Consider the following 23,569-nt stretch of genomic DNA (forward strand, 5'->3'; position numbering starts at 1 on the left):
TTAACTTACACTTTTAGTTTTTAACAGTTTTTTTTTCCTCCTTAGCACAAATGTAATATATTCCCTGAATACTTTTTTTTTTTAAAAAACCACATAGTCTTATAAGACAAGTAAAAAACACCATCTAGAGAAACTTCATTCTTCCGGATTCTGGGAAAAAATAATGTCCCAACAGCCTAGGGCATCCATTGTATGTAATAAGTTAACTTCTCTCCTGTGCTTCTAGGGAGACACTGGTTATCTACCATACGTGGGGGAACTGAGAAAATAGTCACTCAGAACGTTTTCTGTGCTAGGTGGGTCAGATGAGGAACCTGAATGAGAAAGGCTGATATAGAGCTCATGAATGTGACTTAAATGATGGTATGTTATTCTAGATCTTCCATATTGTGTCTCGTTGGCTCTCTGCCCCCATATGTATGCACACACACACATCTTTTCTTTCATTTCTAAAAGTGCGATCAGACGGTACATACCAATCAACTTGGTCTTCATTTTCCATACAGTTTACTGATCTCTCTTTTTTTCTTTTGGCTTTCTGCATTTATTTGTTTAGATTTTGCTTACAGTCACATAGGAGAATGTCTCGAACAGAACCTTTCTACTTTTCCACTTGCTTAGACTAAGCACCTGTGACTTCTGAGCCCATTATTCCCCACCTCTGCATCTTTGCTCCGTCAGTATTACTGGCAAGTATTCTTTCTTTCTTTCTTTTCTTTTCTTTCTCTTTTTTTTTTTTTTACTGGCTATTTCTTCTACCTCGTGAGAATTGAGAATTGGTCTGGACCTGACTATAGCACCCCTCTCTCGGCAGACATCTGAGTATTTAGTGGGAAGTAAGTACCAAGCAGAAGAAAACACATTTCATTACTTGTGGATGCTTCCTGGACAACTCAGCCCAGGATCCCTCCAGTGCCTGCATCTCAAGCTTTCCTCAACATGTCTTTTATTTCAACCAGTCTGCATTATTTGTGGTTCCTCAAACACTTCTGAACTCTCTTGTTTCTGTGTCCTTATCACTGTATTCCCTCTGTTCAGAATGGTGTTCTTCCTCTTACCTCCAGTCTCCTTTCCTTAGCTCCTTGACTTTAAAAATCATCGGTCTTTGAAAACTCTCATCAGCGGATACCATCTCTGTTTTTCTTTCTTGGCGCTCTGGCTAAAAGTGACGACTCCTTTCCTTCTTTTCTTTCGTCAGTTCAGCAGATACTTACTGGGGACCTGTTCTTGCCAGGAATTTTGACAAAATCATGGTTTTACTTCTATTATCTTATTTGTGTAATAATGTCCACCTTATTTTCCTAAATAAATTACATCTGGACCCACCTTGTAACTGACATTCTTACCCAAAGGTGTTTAATACATATTTACTGAGTGAACGAAACTTTCTGATTATTTTAACATTGTCTGTGGCAGCATAACTTTTTTTTTCTTATAAAATTTTCTTTTGTGTAGATAGAAAAGTATTACTGACACTTAAATGTGATGGAGAAAATCTTTTAATGGATTTTGTAGGTATGTACTTAATTTAAAGACTCATCCATACCATACTAAGGTTATTTTAAGCAGCTGTCCCTGAGTTTTTAAGATGGTTTTAAGGTGAGCTCTCCCTGAATCATAGGTTGTCTGTCTGTCATTCTCAGTCATGCTCTAGTGATGGAAGTCTGTCATGTTTATAAGCTTGGTGTGGGTGGTTTCCCTGACGGAATCAAAAAGGGGGGAGGGGAGCCCTAGAGACTGCCAGCTGAAGGCAGATCACAGACATTTGGGACTTATTGGCCTGTAACTTCCTTTCAATAGGCTGAAAGGACTTTAAAGTGTTAAAAGACCACACGATTTCCTCTCTTTTCTTCATTACCTTTTGTATTTCTTTTCTTAGATGAAATGTATCTTAGCCCACCATACCCCATATCCTAGATATGCCAAAAAGATCACGATTTAAAACAGTTCTTCTCAAAGTATGGTTTGGGGACCTCTGGGGTTCCTCAAGTTTTTTTCAGTTTCCACAAAGTTAAATTAGAATAATAAGACAACATTATTTGCCTTTTTCACTCCTCTTCTCTCACAAGTGTCTACTTGAATCTTCCAGAAGGTACATGGCAAGTGATACTACAATAGGTTAAATACAGAGGCAGGTATGAGAATCTGTCTTCAATTAGACCAGACACGAAAAAAATTTGCAAAATGTAAAACAAATACTTGGTTTTGAAAAAATAGCTATTTTTCATAAAAGTGTTAAAATATAATGACCTTATTTAACAAATTAGCAACTAAAAATTTTATTAAAACAAATGAAAACAAATTAAAATTTGTTTTAATTCTATAATGTGGTTCATATCAGTAGATATTAAAAGCTCTTTAGAATCTGGATTTTTGAAACCAAAAGTTTGAGAACCACTGGTTTAAAAGATGTAAAATATTTAAAGAAGAACAGACTTTTTTTTTTTTTTTTTGGATGTTTTTATTTATTTTAGAGAGAGAGAGAAAGCAAGAGCCGGGGAGGGGCAGAGAGAGAGAGAGTTGGGGAGATAGGAACCTAAGCGGGCTCTGCTCTGACAGCAGAGAGCCCAATGCAGAGCCCAGGCTCATGAGCTACGAGATCATGACCTGAGTCAAAGTTGGACACTTAGCCAACTAAGCCACCCAAGCAACCCCAGACTTTCTTTTTTATGTCTGTTTTATTTTTGAGAGAGAGGTGAGGGGGGGAGGGGCAGGGACAGGGAGAGAGGGGGAGAGGATCCGAAGCAGGCTCTGTGCTGATGGGGGAGGGACCGTTGTGGGCTTGAACTCAGGAACTGTGAGATCATGACCTGAGCTGAAGTCAGTCACTTAACCAACTGAACCACCTAGGGCCCCAAGAAAACAGACTTTTAACAGATTACAAGATAAACTCCTTTTGGTGTAGTCAAGGTGTCTTCAAGCTGGAATATACAGTAATTGAACATACTGGTTTCTAGTTGCTGGGCATTTAGGTTGAGTCCAGTTTTTCAGTCTTAAAGGAATATTGCAGTGATACTCTTCTATATTGCTATTTTCCAGACATCCTTAATTGTTTTACAGTAAATTCCTAGAACGAGAACAGAACTGCTGGGTCAGAAGGTATGCAGAAGGAACTGACATGACCTGTTATATAACTTCAGGGGCCAAGTATGCCCCCTTGTTTGTTGTTGGTGTTGGTAATCAGTGCCCCAGTTATCAGGAAGTCCAGGGTCTTTCTCTTTAGGCAGCCTCTTCCTGTAGGTTTGAGCCCCTGAAGTCTTACTCAGTCCCACAGTGGTCCCATCCTCTTCCAAATGCAGAAGGAGAGGTGCAGTGTAACAGTACACTCTCTGTCTTCCTTATTTTTATCAGTTTCTGTCAGTGTTGAAGACCAGCCCCATATTGTTTGTGATAATTGCTTATCTAATGCCGCTGGGATCCTGTTTCTGGTCAGACTTGGCCCAGGTCAGGTGGTAGGGTCCCCTCCCTGAGGAAAGGAAAAAAAAACCCTCAAGGCAACCTTGCTATTCACGTACTTGACAACTTCCTTCATGACCTTGTAACATGAGGCCACTTAATCAGACTACATGTTTGTGTGTTACCATATATGGGAGACAAAGAAGTAAACAATATATTAAAAAAACTACACCCGTGGCGTTCGGGGCTCAGTTCTTTGGGTACGAACCCGACTGAGCGATGCCGGCAGGAATAAAGTTGCTTCCTGGGAAGAAGAGCCTCTGTGTCACCACTCTCTGTGCGAGAATCCTGCTACGGTCACAGTAGTGACCCCACTTGGAGGTCCGGATTGCAGTTTGTTAGTTCTTGCTCTTACACTCAATGATTTCAGTGTACCAGGGAGGATGAGGACACTTCGTGCATCAGTCTCATGCTGGGTCGGAATCTGTCCTCCCCAATAAACCCATAAGCCCTTTTGTGTGGCCCCAGATCACCGGTTCAGTTAATCCACTTTTAAGGTCATTTTACTTCAGGAGTGTCTCTGCCTTTTCTTGCCAGTGGAACTTGGTTTGGATTATGAGTTTCTTCTGGAGCAGAATTCCTTAACTTTGAATCTGAGGAATCAAAGATTGGAGTGATGTTTCTTCCCTTCCAGAAGGACTTAGGGTCCTAGAAAAATCCGTCTCCCCAACTCTAGCAACTAACTCTGCCCACCAAGAGGTTGGGGCTTGTTTCTCTAAGTCATCTAGCCATGCCCCGTCCATGGGCTGCTTTCCCCTGATTCTGAGGACAGTGGTGCTTGCCCGTTGCCTAACTTGGTCAACAAAAAGACCAAGGTGACCTAAGGCTCCCTAAGCATTAGAAAGATTGTCATAATTTTTAAGGGTTTTCCTTCAAAGAGCATCTTATTTGAGCTCTGTCATGACAGGTGCCTGTTAAACACTTTGAAAGGCTTAGGATAAGTATTGCTAATTGCTCTCCAGAGAGGTTGTGCCAGTTGACGCTCCCATCAGCAGAAAAATACATGGCTAGGAAAAGACTTTTAAAACCCAAACTTCACTCAAGGGGTGCCTGGGTGGCTCAGTCGGTTAAGCGTCCGACTTTGGCTCAGGTCATGATCTCAACCTGTTCACGAGTTCAAGTCCCGCATTGGGCTCTGTGCTGACAGCGCAGAACCTGCAGCCTGCTTCAGATTCTGTGACTCCCTTTCTCTCTGCCCTTCCCCCGCTGGCCCTTTGTCTCGCTCTCTCAAAAATGAATAGACCTTAAAAAAATTCAAACAACTCCAAGCTTCACTCTTAAAAGTCACTAATCATTAGAATTGGTTTTTTTTTTTTTCAACGTTTATTTATTTTTGGGACAGAGAGAGACAGAGCATGAACAGGGGAGGGGCAGAGAGAGAGGGAGACACAGAATCGGAAACAGGCTCCAGGCTCCGAGCCATCAGCCCAGAGCCCGACGCGGGGCTCGAACTCCCGGACCGCGAGATCGTGACCTGGCTGAAGTCGGACGCTTAACCGACTGCGCCACCCAGGCGCCCCTAGAATTGTTTTAATACTAAAGGAAATTCAAACTTTTCTCCCACTATTTCTTGGTTATTTGCTAAATGCTCAGTTTATTTGGCCACATAATTGTGATCTATAGCATCTTGAATAATAATGCCTTCTCTAATATAGTAGGTATACAGGGAAGAACAAAATAATAAGAAGAGAACGCACAGCTGAAATCATTGGCAGTGGCCTGAGGCTAATATGGTAACATCATTATGTTTTTAAATTGGTGAGGGCAGGAGAGGGTACTCATTTACTAAAGCTCTCCTAAGCACAGGGTGCTTTATGTATGACACCTAATTTGATCCTCACAAGAAACCTGTATTGTCACTATTCCCATTTCAGATGATGATATTATTCCATTTTATAAATAAAGAATAAGATACAGAGAGGTAGTAAATTTCCTAAAGCCACACAGCTTTAGGTAAAAGTTGATGTTTCCCTAAGAAAGTCTTATCTAGGACTGGATACACAATTCTCCAGAGGCAGGATTTTGAGAATTAGCCTCTTTCTCACCTTCTCCAAAGTCAAAGCAATCTGCAGAAGGCTATCACTGCTTGGGTACAGGCTTTGTACAGCGTTTGTGAGGAATTAGGGCTAACTACAAAGTTAGAGGGCACAGTCCCAAAGGCTTCCTTAATTCTGACACCCCCTCAGGTTTGATAATTCACTAGAAGGACTCCTAGAACTCACTCACAGTCAGGATTTATTACAGGGAAAGGTACAAATTGTAATCAGCCAAGGGAAGAAGCCTGTACAGCCAGGACCAGGAGAAGGACAAAATGTGGAGCTCCCCTTGTCCTCTCTGTTTAAAGCCCCCACACATAGTGATGAAGTGCTTTCTGAGGTTCCAAAGCTCAAGAAGGCTGTGATGCCTCTTACGGAGAAGATAACATGTGTTGGATAAGTTTCACTGAGGCATGAGTTACAGTATACAGCTGTTGGCTGTGAGTTCAGTGCTAATGAATCACAATATTTATTAAATAAGGTGTCTTTAAACAGAAACAAACAAACAAGGTTATGTATTCATAGGTTGATGAGAATGTTGTGACCAGAGGCATATAGGAACCTAACTTTGTGTTTTCCCCAAGGAACAGTGGTTCAGTATTCACTAATTGAGTGTTCAAGGTGACTCTGTAGAATAGAACTTGAAATAACGAGAAGCAACTGTATTTGCTGCTTTACTTTGTTACTCATTTATTCATGTCATCTTTTTGTTCATTAAAAAATATATTTGAACACTCCTACTGGGTGCCAAGCAATTTCTACATGACTTAGAATTTCCTTTTTGTGTTCTTATGCCTATCATCAATAGTCTTGCTGTAGCCCTCTGACTCCAAATATTTGTGTGGTTCATGATAACATAAGTGAAGTGTTGGCATTTTAAAGGTTGAGGAGAATGTTTTGAGTCTATGATCATTTTTACTTGACCTACATATGCTAGAGTCAGCCTTCTCCATAAACTTTTCGTAAATTTACTTACCTCCGTGGAGACCAGGATTTTTTGGACCAGATTCCTTAATGGGTTCATGTCGGGTGGTAGCAGAACCAGGCGAGGTAGCCGGCCACGTATTCCCACGCCGAGACGCTATGTCAGCCGATTTAGCTACATGGTATTGCAGGCAGAGCTTTTGACCAGAAACATTATTACTGAGCCATGCTTTACTGATGAGATGCCAGACCACACTGGTACCTCTCCTTTTCCTAACTCTCCCCATCTCCCGCAAGTGTTTTTATTTCCATCTCTTTCCACATCCTCTTTTACACTGTCTCCTAAACCCTCATTCAAGCAGAGTGAGGGGAAATGGACTTGAAAAGCAGATGTTCACCTCATGGTCTTTGTGGCTCCCTGGATACTCTCCTCCACTGAAGTGTTTCTCCTTTCCTGGTTTTGATTGTTCATGATATATGAAGACGCTAAGTACCTTGCTGCTCTTCTCTCCTGAAGTTAGTAAAACCAGTTACACTGGAATCCTCCAAATACGATGGGGAGATACACTTCTGAGGATTAAAACTGTTATCTGGTGAATTTGACTGAAAAAGAAAAAATTCCAATAATTTCAGGGATCTGAGAATCCCTTAATTGTAGAATTAAGCCCAGAGATACAAAGACTTTATTGACTGTCAGTGCCTGTGAGAAATGAGTGCATGCTGTAAAAATTAACCTTGGTGTTTTTATGTGCTAAACAGTTGAATAAATACAGTCACTTTCTTTGAACATCTTTGTGAAACTGTGCTCCCAAGAAAATAAAGATCAAGACTAAAAAGCCTCTGAATGTCCTTTAGAGTCTTAACACAATGCCTAGGACACATAGACATCAACAAACGTATATTAAATATATATTAATATAACTTAATTTAATGTATATTAACCATATGTGATTAAAATATAAATACTCAATAATGTTAACTTGGTGTTTATTCTTCCAGATACAGATGAATATAGACCTCCTGTTTGGAAATCTTACTGTAAGTATACAAATAATTTTAAATTGGGTGGGTTATAGTGCTTAATAAGTGGTATAGAAATATTAAAATCATTAGATATGAAGATTCATTTCATTTTGTACACATTATTGAAAAATTAATTTATAGCAGGGTTTGGGAACAGCGTAGAAGTAGTAATTGTGGGAAAACAGGAGTGTTTCCATAAGGTCTGTCTATGGTTTGCATGCCTGGAATGCATCTCATCTCTCTGAGCTTGCATGAAATTCCATATTGAACTTGAGGCCACTTGTTGACATTGGCTGATAAAAACTAATGAAAAGAGAAGCTAACTGAGAATTCAAGCAATCTAATTATTCTCAGATCCCAATTCTTTATATGGAAAAGAACTATGGGCTATATAAATGATAAGTCAGAAGGCTGTCTTCATAGAATGAATGGATGAAAACAGGCAAAAGTGGTTTTGTTTTGTTTTGTTTTTGTTTTTGTTTTTGTTTTTAGGAATTGCTTTCCTGCATATGAGAGACCTTTGAATTCTGTTTTGCTCTTTAAACTGTGCATTAGAATAAAAATCTTTTCAAAAGAGTCTAGGCTCTTTGCCCTTTATTTTCCCTTCCTTGTCCTTGAGAATATTGTCTCTTCAAGTAAAAGATATTTCAGATTTTTTAAAAGTGGAAATGGGATTAATATAATCAAAGTAGCCTTAAAAAGAAATCCATGAATACACTACTGCTGACGCCATCACTGTAAGTTTTTGTTTATGTATGGAGTGGCATAAGCAACCTGAGAAACCTGTACTTTAGACATACATTATCAACATCTTTGTAAGTGTTGAGTTATCCTAAGTTTTGATATTTGTAAGTTGCCGAAATTTGCTGCCTGCAGGGTCAGCTATTCAGATTCTTGGTTTTGTGTTCCCAGAACAACAGATAGGTTTATTTCAGCAGGTTGCTACTTTGGGCTACTTATAGTAAGCAAAATATGAATAATCTCAAGAAATATTGCCATAGAGACTTTTTCCCCACCCCTGCCTGTGCCTTTTTTGTTTATGGGAAGTATAGTTCAAAGAATGTATAAAAATGACTAATGTTCTTCTTAAATATTTTGTCTTGCAATATCATTGGCTAGAAACCTATTTAAAATTCTTGTCTGCATTTTCTGGTTTTCAGTTTACCTTTGTTCTCTTTGTTCTGACTTGTACCTTGCACATTTTTTATGTAAGAGCATCTATGAAGCCTCACACTGTTATGGAATCATGGTGATGATTTTTTTTCCTCTGAAGAATATTGATCACTAAATGTAGTATAGGCAGTTTGTATTTCTGTATCTCTAAATGTCTCCTAGTAGCCATCATTTTTAAAAAATGGCATATTTCCTTTTTTTTTTTAATTTTTGGAGACAATTCTACTGAGTTTTAGTTTTTTGTTTTTTTTTTAGTAACCTCAATGCCTGAGCTCCCCCCAGCATAATTCTAAAACTTTACAAATATGAACCAATAGGAAAATAGAACTAGCAAGAAGTCTAAGTTGAGGATTTTTATTATTTATTAAAAAAATTTTTTTAATGTTTGTTTATTTTTGAGAGAGAAACAAAGAGTGTAAGTGGGGGAGGGGCAGAGAGAGAGGGAGGCAAAGAATCCGAAGCAGGCTCCAGGCTCTGAGCGGTCAGCACAGAGCCCGACATGAGGCTCGAACTCAAAAACTGTGAGATCATGACCTGAGCCAAAGTTGGACGCTTAACCAACTGAGCCACCCAAGCACGCTTAAATTCAATAATATGCAATTATATATGTAGAAAGAGAAGAAAAATTCCCTCCCAGAGATAAACTTAGATATACATAAACATACTTTCTCTGATGACCGCCGTGTTCTATTCATTCTTTCTTCATTACAAATCAACCTGAAGTGAGGCTAGAATGTCGTGGTATTGGTGTAATTTTCACTGATTCATTTTCAGATACTCTGAAAATTATCCTTTCCTTGGCAAATTATTTCAGTATCTGAATTCCTTCTTTTGCTGCATTTACTCTATTTGAAGAAGTGGTGGTAACTTTGGCTCAGAAATTTTGTTTTTAGGGGAGATTATCTTTGAAGATAGATGTTTGCAATATAAATAGGGGAGAAAAACACATCTGTCACTTCTACCATAATCCTAATTTTAGTTTCAAGTTTGATATGTAATAATGTGCTTTAAAAATCGATAACCATTGGGGCGCCTGGGTGGCTCAGTCAGTTAAGTGTCCAACTTCGGCTCAGGTCATGATCTCTTGGTCTGTGAGTTCGAGCCCCCCGTCGGGCTCTGTGCTGACAGTTCAGAGCCTGGAGCTGCTTCGGATTCTGTGTCTCCTTTCTCTGCCCCTCCTCTGCTCATGCTCTGTCTCTCTCTGTCTCAAAAATAAACATTAAAAAAATTAAAAAATATACACATATATAACCATTATTTGCTTGTATTAGAGACGTGCCTTATGCAATACAACCACCAAGAATTCAGGAAAATAAAGGGCCAGATTTTGGAGAACACAGCCAAATACCCAGTACTAATTTGTTACAAGGTAAAAAGACATTTGTGTGGATTATGATTTTTCTATTTATGCTTGCCTTTGGGCTTTCACTAAGTTTAGTTTGTTTTATTTTCTTCGTGTTGCTATTAACAGATTTTAATTTAATAACAAATAGAACTGTACCACAGTTTTCTGTAAAAAGCAGCCAGTTTGTGATTCCTAATATATTTATGCTTTCTACAGAAGGGCAATTTAGAATTGTTTGTAATAGCAGAATATTAGAAAAAAACCTAAGTGTCTGCCATAGGAGAGACATAGGTTAACTGAACAACCTATAACACTAAAAAGAACAAGGAAGATATCTGTGAGCTGATGTGGAATGATTTACTTTCTGTCTTTACAGTATATCAGCTGCAGCAGGAAGCCCCTCATCCTCGAAGAATTACCTGTACTAATGAGGTGGGTGTGATGCGACTGTTATAAGAACGTGTCTCTCAAGTGATGAATCACTGTCTTCTACTCCTGAAACCAATATTCCACTCTATATTAACTAACTAGAATTTAAATTAAAATCTGAAAAAAACACAACCACCACAAACCAACAAAAAACCAAAATGCCTGTCGGTCATCTGTTTACCAAACTTTGACCTTCCTCCCGTGGCATGGTTATTTGTGGGATTGGCCAGTTATGTTAGTTAGCTTCATAAAGTTGTACTTGAATGCATCTTTCTTAACGTTCTCCTCAGTTGTACTAACCGTCACTTTTTAATGGACTATTTGGAGTATAGAATGTGACAGTGTAGTTTCAAGTGATGTTAGTATTCTTCTCGGTTAAGTCACACATTCTTCAATAAAGTTTGAAGGCATTATTGAAGTAACTTTCCCATTAAAAGAAAGATTTATATTGTGGTTTTGAAAATGAGCAGAAGACATGAACGGTACTTATCACCGTATTTTCAGTACTGAAAAGATGTTCAGCTTCACAAACAATAAGAGAAATGCAAATTAAAATACACAGAGAGACCATTTCCACCTTTTTAGATTGGCAAAAGTTCAAAAGATTAGACTATGCTTAGTTGGTAAGTCTGTGAAGAAACACTCTCATATATTGCTGATGGGAATGTGAAGTGTTATATTTTATGAGAATTTTGTGATATCTGACAAATCGATAACCTGCATTTACCTACCAGTCCAATTTCTAGTGATTTACCCTGATGAATTACCTGTACAAATATGGACTTATATACGCCCAAAGTTTTTTATTAGAGGATTATTTGTAATAGCAGAATATTAGGGAAAAAACCTAAATATCAGTCCATAGGGGACCGATTGAATAAACTGTGATATTAAAAGGAATAAGGAAGTTTCTGTGAGCCGATACGGAATGATTCCAGGTAGAAAGTGTATACGCAGACATACCTTGGAGATATTGTAGATTTGGCTAGACCCACTGCAATAAAGCCAATATTGCAATAAAGAGAGTCAAATGATTTTTTTTTGTTTTTTCATACATATAAAAGTTATGTTTACACTATACTATAGTCTTTTAAGCATGCAATAGCATTATGTCTAAAAACACAATTTACACACATGAATTTAAAAATACTTCATTGCTAAAAATGCTGTCATGTAAGCTTTCAGTGAGTTGTAATCTTTTTGCTGGTGGAGGTTCATGCCTCAATACTGATGGCTGCAGTTGATCAGTTGTGGCTGGTGAAGGCTGGGGTGGCTGTGACAGTTTCTTAAAATAAGACAACAATGAAATTTGCCACATTGATGAACTCTTCCTTTCACGTACGGTTTGTAGCATGTAATGCTGTTGAGGAGCATTTGAAAGAAGCAGAACTTCTTTGAAAATCAAGAGTCAATCCTCTCAAACCCTGCTGCCACTTTGTCAACTAAGTTTAGGTCATATTCTAAATCCTTGTCGTTTCAACAGTGTTCATGCCATTTTTATCGGGAGTAGATTCCATCGCAGGAAACCGCTTTCTTTCCTCATGTACAAGAAGCAACTCCCCTGTCTTATCATGAGATTTCAGCAATTTGGTCATATCTTTAGACTCTACTTCTAATTCTAGTTCTTCAGCTGTGTCCACCACATCTATGGTTGCTTTCTCCACTGAAGTCTTGAACCCCTCAAAGTCACCCATGAAAGTTGGAATCAACTTCTTCCAAATTCCTGTTAATGTTGGTATTTTGACCTTCTCCCATGAATCATGAGTGTTCTTTGTGACATGTAGAATGGTGAATCCTTTCCTGACGGTTTTCAGTTTACTTTACCCAGATCTATAGAGGAATCACTATCTATGGTAGCTATAGCCTTATGAAATGTATTTCTTAAGTAATAAGGCTTGAAAATCAAAATTACTCCTTGACCCATGGGTTACAGAATGGATATTGTGTTAGCAGGCATGAAAACATCATAATCTTATTGTACATCTCCATCAGAGCTCTTGGGTGACCAAGTACATGATCACTGAGCAGTAATATTTTGAAAGGAATCTTTTTTTCTGGGCAGTAGGTCTCAACAGTGGGCTTAAAATAATCAGTAAATCAGATGTGCTGTCATCCAGACTTTATTGTTCCATTTATAGAGCGTAGGCAGAGTAGAATGAGCAGAATTCTTAAGGGCCCTAGGATTTTCAGAATGGTCAGTGAGCATTGGCTTCAACGTAAAGTCCCCACCTGCATTAGCCCCTAACAAGAGTCAGCTTGATTTTTGAATCTTTGAAACCAGGCAATGACTTCTCCTCTCTCAAAGTTCTAGATGACGTCTTCTTCTAATATAAGGCTGTTTCATCTTTACTGAAAATCTGTTGTTTAGTGTAGCCACCTTCATTCATTAGCTCTATCTTCTGGATAACTTGCTACAGCTTCCACGTCAGCACTCACTGCTTCACCTTGTACTTTTATCTTACAGAGACGGCTTCTTTCCTTAAAGCTCATGAACCCACCTCTGCCAGCTTCCAACTTTTTTCCTGCAGCTTCCGCACCTCTCTCAGCCTTTACAGAATTGAAGAAAGTTAGGGCTTTGCTCTGAATTAGGCTTTGACTTAAGAGAATGTGGTAGCTCGTTTGATCTTCTATCCAGACCAGAACTTTCTCCATTATTGCTTTCTTATCATTCATGTGTTCACTGGAGTAGCTCTTTTAATTTCCTTCAAGAACTTTTCTTTTACATTCACAGCTTGGCTAACTGGGATAAGAGGTCTAGCTTTTGGCCTCTCTCAGCTTTTGACGTGCCTTTCTCACTAAGCCTAATTGTTTCTAGCTTTTGATTTAAAGTGAGAGATGTGTGACTCTTTCCCTTGAACATTTAGAGGCCACCGTAGGGTTATTCATTGGCCTACTTTCTATCCTGTTGTGTCTCAGGGAATAGACCCATGGAGTAGGAAAGAGATGGGGAATGCCCAGTTGGTGGAGAAGTCAGAACACACACAACATGTAGGGATGAAGTTTGCTGTCTTATGTGGGTGAGGTTTGTGGTGTCCCAAAACAATGATGATGCTAACATCAGAGATCCTTGATTACAGATCACCATGACAAACATAATAATAGTGAAAAAGTTGGAAATATTGTGAGAGTTACCAAATTGTGACACAGAGACACAAAGTGAGAAAATGCTGTTGGAAAAATGGCATGAACAGCCTTGTTGGATGCATGGTTCCCACAAACCTTCAACATGTGAAATCCCCAGTGTCTGTCAAGTGCACAATAAAATGAGTTGTGCCTGTATGGTAATTATGGTCCCTTTTTAGTAGTAAAAAAGGGAAAAATAGGAAAAAAGTAAAGCGTTTTGTGCAAAAGAGAAAAACGGGAAGGATTAACCCAGAGACCGGTGAAATAGTTATCTGTAAGGAGTGGGCAGGGGTGGGGCTGCGGGGGGCAGAGTGGGGAGGATAAGGATGGAAGTCAGACCTCTCTGATGATGTTTTTATATAGTTGCAACTTTTGAACTATGCAAATATTTCACATATTCAAACAACAGAATTAAGTAAAAAATGATTTAAAAAGCAAACCCTAAAATTGAATACAAATAGAAACAAATGAACCTAACAAATTCATAGCATCCTCACCCCAAAATTAATTTACATAGCTTATAAACATTATTCTGACCATACAAACTTAGAGGGAAATGTACTAAGAATCATAACCTGCAAAGAGATCTTTATACTTAGAAATTTGTTGTTGTCAGTAGCACTTTGTGTGGTAATTCTGAAATTATTTTGTGTGTAAGACAGGATAGAAAAAATGAGTAACTATATTAGATTTTGGGGAGCCAGTGTTCGTGGGAGATATAAATATGGAGCTTTGAATTCGAGTTGGAGGCATAAATGTGAATTCACAGATTTTTAAAAGTATATTTTCTATCGCAGTCCGTGGAAAGGGCTTAGAAGCAGTGATGCCCTCGTAAGAGTAAACATACTCAGTGCCCAAATTTGGTTTCCAAATACTATCTCCTACTGAAAGGAGCCAGTGTTCCTTACAAGAATTCCTGATTCCAGAACATGGGGCAATGACTGCTTAGAACCTTTTATATCGGAAAGCAAGAAGAACTCAAACGGATGGGGACATGTCAAAAGACCCTAGGAGCCCACTTGAAGGGTTACCACAGATAACACAGAAAAGATAATCTGTTGGTCCATAATGATGCTTACCAAAAAAAACTACCCCAATACAAAGAAGAAAAAAAACAATAACAGAGGGATGGAATATAAAGTCCTTTACAGCAGAAACATAGCTAAACATGTAGAAGGAGTGATAATGATTGTGCTGATAATTGAGTCAAGCAAGGATCATCACTGGACATTAAAACCATTGAGTAAAAAGACTGTAGGTGAAGAGAATGTTTACATGGTTTTAAGGCATCACCCTACTAATTATGCATTGCAAGGAGAAAGATATATTTTTATAGTGGAGGGATCTGGCATGCTCACCCTTATCTACATGATCAACTTTAGCATTACCTGTATTGGGACAAACTGACGTGTCTCTGGATGTGATGTAATGAGGCATACACAATACCATCTAGATAGTACTTACGCCAAAAATGTTTCACTTAAATCTGTTCGTGAAGTATGAATCAGACAGATCCAAAATGTGTACATTCTATAAGACATCGGTCCTGCAAATGTCCTTTTCATAAAAGAAATAATAGTGGTGGGAACATTCTAAAATGAAGGAGACTAAAGAGATTTGACCACCGTATGCAGTATGCCTAACTTGAGAGGGTCGTAGAGACAGAGAGCTCTCTCTCTATTTAAGGCTGCACATTTTGGGTATAATTAGAGAAATTTGAATATGAACTATATATTAGGTAATAGGGAATCCTAATAACTTTCTTAGATGATATACTATTAAAAAGAATTGCTTCTCCATTGTTTAAAAACATGTGAAATGGATTCTGTTATTGTGAAAACTGGCTAAACATTGAACAGCCCTGAAAGCGTATAGTCATAAAATTAATTTATCAAATTAGGGATTTCATGAGATTATCTTTTAAGTGTTCTGCTGCAATTTAAGTATTTGTAGGCGTCCAGTCTGCACGTCTGTGTGTATGGGGTAGCGCTTGATGATTGCATTTTATTGCTACTGTGCCATGATCAAGCATGACGAAATAATTTTATATGTAGTGAACATTTTTTTATAAATGCTATCTAGTAAAATGTTTCATTCTGTTATACTCTGGTGAGACACAACTTTTTAAACTTTTAAGAGAAAGTAAGATATTGGCAGTAGTTCTGTGCAAAGTCTGGAAGTGTTATTAACGCAGTTATCTTTATTGAGAAATATCTGTACTTTGCCTTTCTCAGAATTTGAGGCCACCTAAATGAAGACATAAGAAAAGGAATTCAGAAAGAAAAGTTGAGGAAAATAAAAAACACATATATGCCGGTTGATTGCAGTGCTGATTAAGGATCAATAAAATTGTGTGAAAAGGGAATCACAGTAATAAAGTACGCAATTCTTAAGGATCAGAAAGGCTAATAAGATACAGTTTTTACCTGAACTAAATTCTTTAAAAAAATTATGTAGCTTACTAAATGAAATACATTTGTTGATGTTACTTACATTGAGCAGCTACAGTCTTACAGCAAAAGTAGGTTTATGATCGGTTCTTGTAGCAGTTGGCATAACATTAAGGAGCAACAAATTACTGAAGCTAATTGTTAAAGGGCTAAACTGTAGCCTTCTGTTGATCCACCTTGATACAAAGAGACGACATAGAATGCTAGGAGATTGGATGGCTCTTAGAGTCTCTGAAAATAATTTCTCTTGATTTAGTTTTGTGACGTAGTTGACAAAATACTGCCATGCCCTGAAAAACAAGAGAGTCATATTCTATACTGTTGGTTAAAGGAAGGCATATAAGTACCGGAAAACAAGGGATACAATTGAGATTTTCTTACTTAAATTTTCCCGTTTTCTTTTAAAGATGAATTTCTTTCTTTTTTTAAAAAATGTTTTATTTATTTATTTTGAGAGAGAGTGTGTGTGAGCAGGGGAGGGGCAGAGAGAGAGAGGGAGAAAGAGAATCCCAAGCAGGCTCCACACTGTTAGCCCACACAGAGCCTGACATGTCGGGCCTGAACTCATGAACTGTGAGATCATGACCTGAGCTGAAATCAAGAGTCAGATGCTTAACCAACTGAGCCACTCAGGTGACCCTAAATTTTCTTATTTAAATTGTTTTCAGTCTGCTTAGGTTTCTTTCACAAGAAGTTAGTAATCATGTTCTAAGGGCAAATTGGAGAGCAAGGGGGGCATCTGGGTTGCTCAGTCGGTCCGGTGTCCTACTTCGGCTCAGGTCATGATCTCACAGTTTGTGAGTTTGAGCCCCACTTTGGGCTCTGTGCTGACAGCTCGGAGCCTAGAGCCTGCTTCTGATCCTTTGTCTCCCTCTCTCTCTAACCCTCTCCCGCTCATGCTCTGTCTCTTTGGAAAACAAATACACTTTAAAAAATTTTTTAAAAATTGGTGGGCAAGGAATGCTGCTTTGTGTGCAAAAGGATTTACTGTGGACTGGCCCTTCTATCAGACTGTAACCACCCTCACACATTGTTCAAAACTGATAACCTATTAGCTACTCAACTTTGCTTAATAAAGGGTAGTTATGCATGCATAAAATATGCATATTTAATTAGCAAGTCAGTAGTGATATTTCTGTATGTGACCAATTTCTGTAATAACAACATCTTTCTGTTTTCACCAGGTGATAACGGACAATTAATAAATAGTGGGAAATGGTCTCATTTTAAAGACATGACATTCCCACTCAATATTGCTGTAATGTTAAATTTATAAATATAGATATCAAGAGTATGTCACTAACGCTAATAGCCTACTTTGAGCAATAGTCAATCTCATTAAATTCCTGCAAAACAGTCAAATAATTTAGATATCTATTTGAAATGAAAGTAAAGCGTTCATCAGTGAGATGGAGCTAATGTAAAAATACTTCTTGGATAAAGAAAGTTTCAGTCTTAGTCTTGATTAAATGATAAATAGTGTGGGAGAATTAAAGGTCCTTGGGAGTGATGAGCACTAAAGATAAAAATGTACTGAGTAACCAGTTGATGTTCAACCTCAAATATTTAACTGGGGAATTGGATTTGGGACATTAAGCACTAAGAGGCCACTGTGTTTTTAAGGGGGAAAAGGAAACAGGATTTAATTACCACCGGAATAGGGAGAGAAAAAGAGAAAAGTTAATGCGGTAGATAAACTGATGGTTCTTTTAAATAAAGGTTATTAAATTCTATGGGCACTAATTGTAACTATAAAAATGGTCCAGGGGCGCCTGGGTGGCGCAGTCGGTTAAGCGTCCGACTTCAGCCAGGTCACGATCTCGCGGTCCGTGAGTTCGAGCCCCGCGTCAGGCTCTGGGCTGATGGCTCAGAGCCTGGAGCCTGTTTCCGATTCTGTGTCTCCCTCTCTCTCTGCCCCTCCCCCGTTCATGCTCTGTCTCTCTCTGTCCCAAAAATAAATAAACGTTGAAAAAAAAAATTAAAAAAAAAAAATGGTCCAATGACATTGTCTTTAAGGAAATGTCTGCAGTCATAAGAGAGGGAGAACTGACCCTGTTCACGTGTACGTGAACATTTCCCTTCCCTTTTCTTCTAACCGTAGCACTGTATTGCAGATTATCAATTCAGAGGCTGGGGAATTAGGCACACCCAAAGGGAGTATGCATTTAGTTGCCAGCCATGTTTTGTGACCTTCTCTTGTGGTCTAAGCCCTTACCCGGTGATGAGCTCCATATTCTGCACTTTCTCAGCTGAATTGCTATTAGCATTCATCAGATTAAGACACATAACACTGTATTTTAAAACCTGAATTCTGTTCAAACAAATCATAAATTATTGAAGACAGAACTTGTAAAACACGGTATATCTGGTAGTAAGAAATAACATAATTTAACAAAATAAAATTGTAATGCTTTTTTTCTAATTTCAGAAGATCTTTCCAATTGCCATTATGAGTGTTAAAATATAGAACATTTTAAAAAATATTTATTTTTGAGAGAGAGAGAGAGAGAGAGAGAGAGAACATAAGTAGGAAGAGGCAGAGAGGGAGAGAGAATCCCTAGCAGTCTCCTTGCTGTCAGCACAGAGCCCAATGCAGTGCTTGAACTCACGAACAGTGAAATCATGACCTGAGCTGAAATCACGAGTCAGGCTCTTGACCAACTGAGTCACCCCAGTGCCCTGAAATATAGAACGTTTTTTATTAAAGGCTATTTGTTAGGAGAAAAATTTTGAAATTTAAATATAAATAGTTCTTTTTGAAGGAAAGATGTCCAGGTCCACAACTAAGTATTTTAGGCATGCTTTAGAGACTAAGCAAATACTTAAAAGCCTGAAAATGATTCTTAATAATATTGTTAGAGTGCAGTTTTATCTTATAGTGGAGTGAATTCAGAATTTAGCACGTGAAGTGAAAGTCTTACATAATCAGAATTTCCCCTAGAAATCGCTTATCACCTGTAAAGTGTATATGTTTGTGTATGCAGCTCTGGGTCGATGTAGAAATGTATAAATATATAATGCAATGAAATACAGCTTATAATAAATATATCACATATATACTTATGAGATTTTCAGTTATGTAAAGTGATTTTGTTATTTTTTTTAAATTTTTTTTAATGTTTATTTATTTTTGAGACAGAGAGAGACAGAGCATGAATGGGGGAGGGTCAGAGAGAGAGGGAGACACAGAATCCGAAGCAGGCTCCAGCCTCTGAGCTGTCAGCACAGAGCCCGACGTGGGGCTTGAACTCACGGACAGCAAGATCATGACCTGAGCCGAAGTCGGACGCTCAACCAACTGAGCCACCCAGGCGCCCCTGATTTTGTTATTTTTTAAAAAATGTTTATTTTTGAGGGGGAGAGAGAGAGAGAGTGAGAGAGTGAGCGAGCAGGGGAGGGGCAGAAAGAGAGGGAGAGAGGGGATCTGAAGTCAGACACTTAACTGACCGAGTCACCCAGACACCCTGATTTTGTTATTTTATGTCAAGCACCTGGTTGAATTCAAGTAAATGTGTGTGTGGGGGGGGGTGGGGAGAGAGAGAGAGAGAGAGAGAGACAGAGAGACAGATACAGGTATAAATTATACAGGTACACAATATGTATATTTGAGTAGAGATATCAAAGAACTTCCATATCTTTAGTTGATTTGTACTAATGTGATGTAAATCAAACTAGTTTGGCATTTGAGCATCCTTAAACACAAAGTCTTAAAATGGATACACTTTTTTTTTTTTTTAAACGTTTATTTATTTTTGGGACAGAGAGAGACAGAGCATGAACGGGGGAGGGGCAGAGAGAGAGGGAGACACAGAATCGGAAGCAGGCTCCAGGCTCTGAGCCATCAGCCCAGAGTCCGACGCGGGGCTCGAACTCACGGACCGCGAGATCGTGACCTGGCTGAAGTCGGACGCTTAATCGACTGCGCCACCCAGGCGCCCCAAAATGGATACACTTTTTATTTTTTCTGGCAGCCAAAGAGTGGGAATGTAGTTACGACTTTTAAGTGCACAAAACCAAATCTCTGCTCTTTGTGACACAATTTGGAGCTGGTGTTGCAGGGAGCTGGATAGCATTTCTGAGGAAGCTGCTTCTTATTATAACAACCAGTTGTGTTTTCTAGGGTAATGGGTAAGGCAGGCTAAGGCTGGACAGAATGCATCAAACTCAAGTTCAGTGCTGTTAGTGTAATGAGAAATACAGAGAAAGTTACACATTTCGCGTTGTATTCTGATTCTTGTCACAGTACCGGTTAGATATATATTTGATACACATTTTGCCAGCACATGTTTTAAAAAGTCTCTCTTCAAATCTGGTTACAGAAGTATGAAATTGACGGTAATCATTTCTCTACTTACTGTCTCACCCCGGCAGATTATATTCAGCACCTGGCTATGATGACTTCTGCGTAATAAAGGCTCATAAATGTTTGTTGGATGAATGAATATTGTTGCGTACCTTACTTTGCAACATAATGCTCTTGTTATATGGTTTGCAAAAATAACGTATATTAATGCCTATAGCTCTTAGAGAGGCTCCAGTTCTTTTTGTGGCCTGTGTGTATTTATTCATTGAATCAGTATTCTCTGAGGGGCTTCTGTCTGCTAAGTCTTCAAGATTCAAGTCAAATAAAGCAAGTCCCCTCTCCTCAAGGAGCTTCCTGTCTAGCTAGAGGATGGAGCAATGAATCCAGCATTACGGCAGATCTGGTGGCAGTTGCCTGGTTACACGTGTGCAGTTCCTGTGGGCAAGTGCAGAGTTCTTGTGGGAGTGTGGCAGATGCGACCGCAGAGCTAAGCAAGCATCGCTAATAAAAACTTCCGTGTTCTAAGCATAGACCTTGGGAGTTTATCCTGATAGCTGTGGAGAGTGAAAGTGTGTTCATGCGATTGGACTTAGACATAGAAAGCACATTCTGTCTGCAGTGTGGAAGATGGACTGGAAAGGAAGATGGACATTTTAGAGACAAAAAGACTGGTTTAGGAGGGGTTACAATAATCCTAGGGGAAAGTGATGAAGGCACATAATACGACACTGTTCCTGAAAATAACCAAGAGGGGCGGGAATGGGAATAGGTGAAGCGGTAGAATTCACAGGACTCTGGTGAGTAGAGAGTCATGGAGCTGAATGAGAGAGAAGTCTAGGTAGATGATGGCGAGCCAGTCTGCTTCCCTCTCGCGATCTTCTCTAATGTCATACTTGCTTGGCAAAACCACAACCCTGTTTAAAATCTACATCTGCCTACTCCTCATGTACTTCCAAGAAACTGTATATGGCTGGAGGAAAACGAAGTGCTGAATAGGCTTCACAAGAAATTTATGAACCTCAAGTTGATACTTCCTGCTCACTGGTAATCATACCATGCTTTCCCCTCAAACCTTCAATACCTTCTTCCTCCCCTAATTCCCAGCTCATAATTTTATATCCTACTTTATTCCTGATGGAAGCAATCAGAGGAGGATTTCCACAAACTTTCAGTGCCACATCTACCCAGCCGTCAGGGTTTGGGTCCACGTGCTCTGCATTCTTGCCTGTTGTCCTAAATCATGGTAAGCTGTCCACTACACTCGATTCCATTTCCTTTCATCTCCTTGAGGACTCAATCCTAGCAATCTCCCCTCTCTTATCATCAGCAGTGTTTTGCTTTTTACATCAGCCCACAAACATCCTGTTATTTCTCCCATCTTAAAGAATTGTCTTGACCCTACTTTTTCCACCTGCCCTGCCCAATTTCTTTGTTCCCCTTTGTAGAAAACACTTGAAACTGTTACCTATACTTGCTGCTTCCAATCCTGCTCCTCCTATTTTCTCTTAAACCCACTTCAGTCAGGCTGTTAACCCACTACCGCTCCAGTAGAACTGCGTAAGGCAAGGTCACCAATGAGTTCCAATTTGCTCGATCTAATGGCCAGTTCTGCTTGTCCAGTCAGCAGCACGTGGTACAGATGATGACTCTCCATACCCTCTCCTCACTTCATTTCCAGGACAACAGCCTTTTGGTTTTTCTCCTGCCCTCACAGTCACCTTTGCTGGTTTGTCTTCTCCCTGGCTTCAGTGTTCAGGTGTTCTAGGGCTCAATCCTTGATCTGCATTTCTTCTCTGCCTCTGTTTATTCCCTGGTGAGGTTGCTGTTTCAGGTTTTAATAAAACTTACATTTCCCAGTCCAGTCTTCTTTCCCCAAATTCCAGACCATGTAATCAATTGCTTCTTCTATATCCTCCCTTGATGTCATCTCAAATATAACACATCCAAAACAGAACTGAACTTTACCCTCCTCCCCAAACCTGCTTTACCAAACAAAGCTTCCCACGTGTCGGTTAATGGCTGTTCCTTCCAGTTGCTTAGATCAAAAACCATGCAGCATCCTTGAGGTTTTTTCTTCTTCTTTCTTTCTTTTTTTTTTCCCCCCCCTCTCACCAACCCATGATTAATCAGGAAACCATACTGGGTCTATTTTCAGAATATGTGCACGATACGTCAAGAATCCTACCCCTTGCTTCCACGGCTGCCATTTGGGTATGAACTGTGAGAACTGCTAGACACCCACCTAAATTCATTCTTCCTTTCTTTAGAAAGCTGGTTGGGCTAAATCTCTCCATCTTCATCTATATGACAGTTCTCTTGTGGAATAGAAGTGAACTTGAATGCCGGACCCGTTAAACCTTCCCATCTAAGTTCCTCTGTGCTACGTTCCTTTCTGCTTGGATTCAGATAAAAACAGGGGATCTCGAAAAGATGGTGGCAAAGCTAAAAGATGGAAGCTGCTTGGATGTTGGTCTTCCTGACCTGAATGCTAATCCATTAGAGATGTTATACAAGCAAGAAATAAACTTCTGTTGTGTCTAGTTGGTATATATTTAAGCCAATTTGTCATCGTAAATTATTCTGCCCCAACATACAGTAATCTCTCAGTTGTGTAACTGAAATAGTCCTTAACTGATCTTTCCCCTCGTAGTCTGCTCTCATCACAGAAGTTTCCTTTTAGAACTTCAGTCAGATCTCGTCACTTTTCTACTCAGAACCGTGCAGTGGCTCCCCATTTCACCCAGAGTAAAAGCCAAGTCCTCACAAGGGCTTCTGAAGCCCTATATAATCTCCCCATCCACTTTATTTTTTTTGTGCTTATCTCCTACTGTTTCCCTGTCTCTTCTTCTCTACCCCATCCTGCTTCAACCAGACCAGCCTTCTTGTTTTTCACATACTCCAACTGTGCTCCTCTCTCCAAGCCCTGGCACCAACTCCTTTTTCTGGAATGTTCTTCTCTCTAATATTTCTCCTCATAGTAGTCTTTAAGTCTTCTCAAGTCTTCCCTTGTCAGTAAGGCCCATCCTAGCCACTGTATTTAAAATTCTACTTTGTCAACCCCCCAGCATTTATAGTTCTTACTTATTCTGCGTTGTTTTTATAACACTTTTCATTTTGTAACATACTGTGTAGTTTACTTATTTATTATCTTTATTGTTTATTGCGATATCCTTTTCCTTGAATATAAGCTCCGTGAGGGTAGGATCTTGGTCTGTGTTGTTCAACAGTATGTCCCAGGTGCTTTGAACAGTGCTTGACACATAAGTAGGTGCTTAATGAAGACATTGGTTATGTGAATGAATTGGGG

At 39.2% G+C, this 23,569-nt stretch overlaps 1 pseudogene; it reads right to left on the minus strand.

Moving 5' to 3' along the window:
- Nucleotides 1-13,246, minus strand: part of LOC124514191 (tigger transposable element-derived protein 1-like) — a 28,576-nt pseudogene extending 15,330 nt beyond the window's left edge.
- Between the last annotated feature and the right edge of the window lie 10,323 nt (nt 13,247-23,569).

The sequence above is a fragment of the Lynx rufus genome, unplaced genomic scaffold, assembly GCF_022079265.1.
Source record: "Lynx rufus isolate CCGP_SWC_20201006 ecotype Redwood Valley unplaced genomic scaffold, mLynRuf1.p SCAF_2, whole genome shotgun sequence".
Classification (NCBI taxonomy): Eukaryota; Metazoa; Chordata; class Mammalia; order Carnivora; family Felidae; genus Lynx; species Lynx rufus.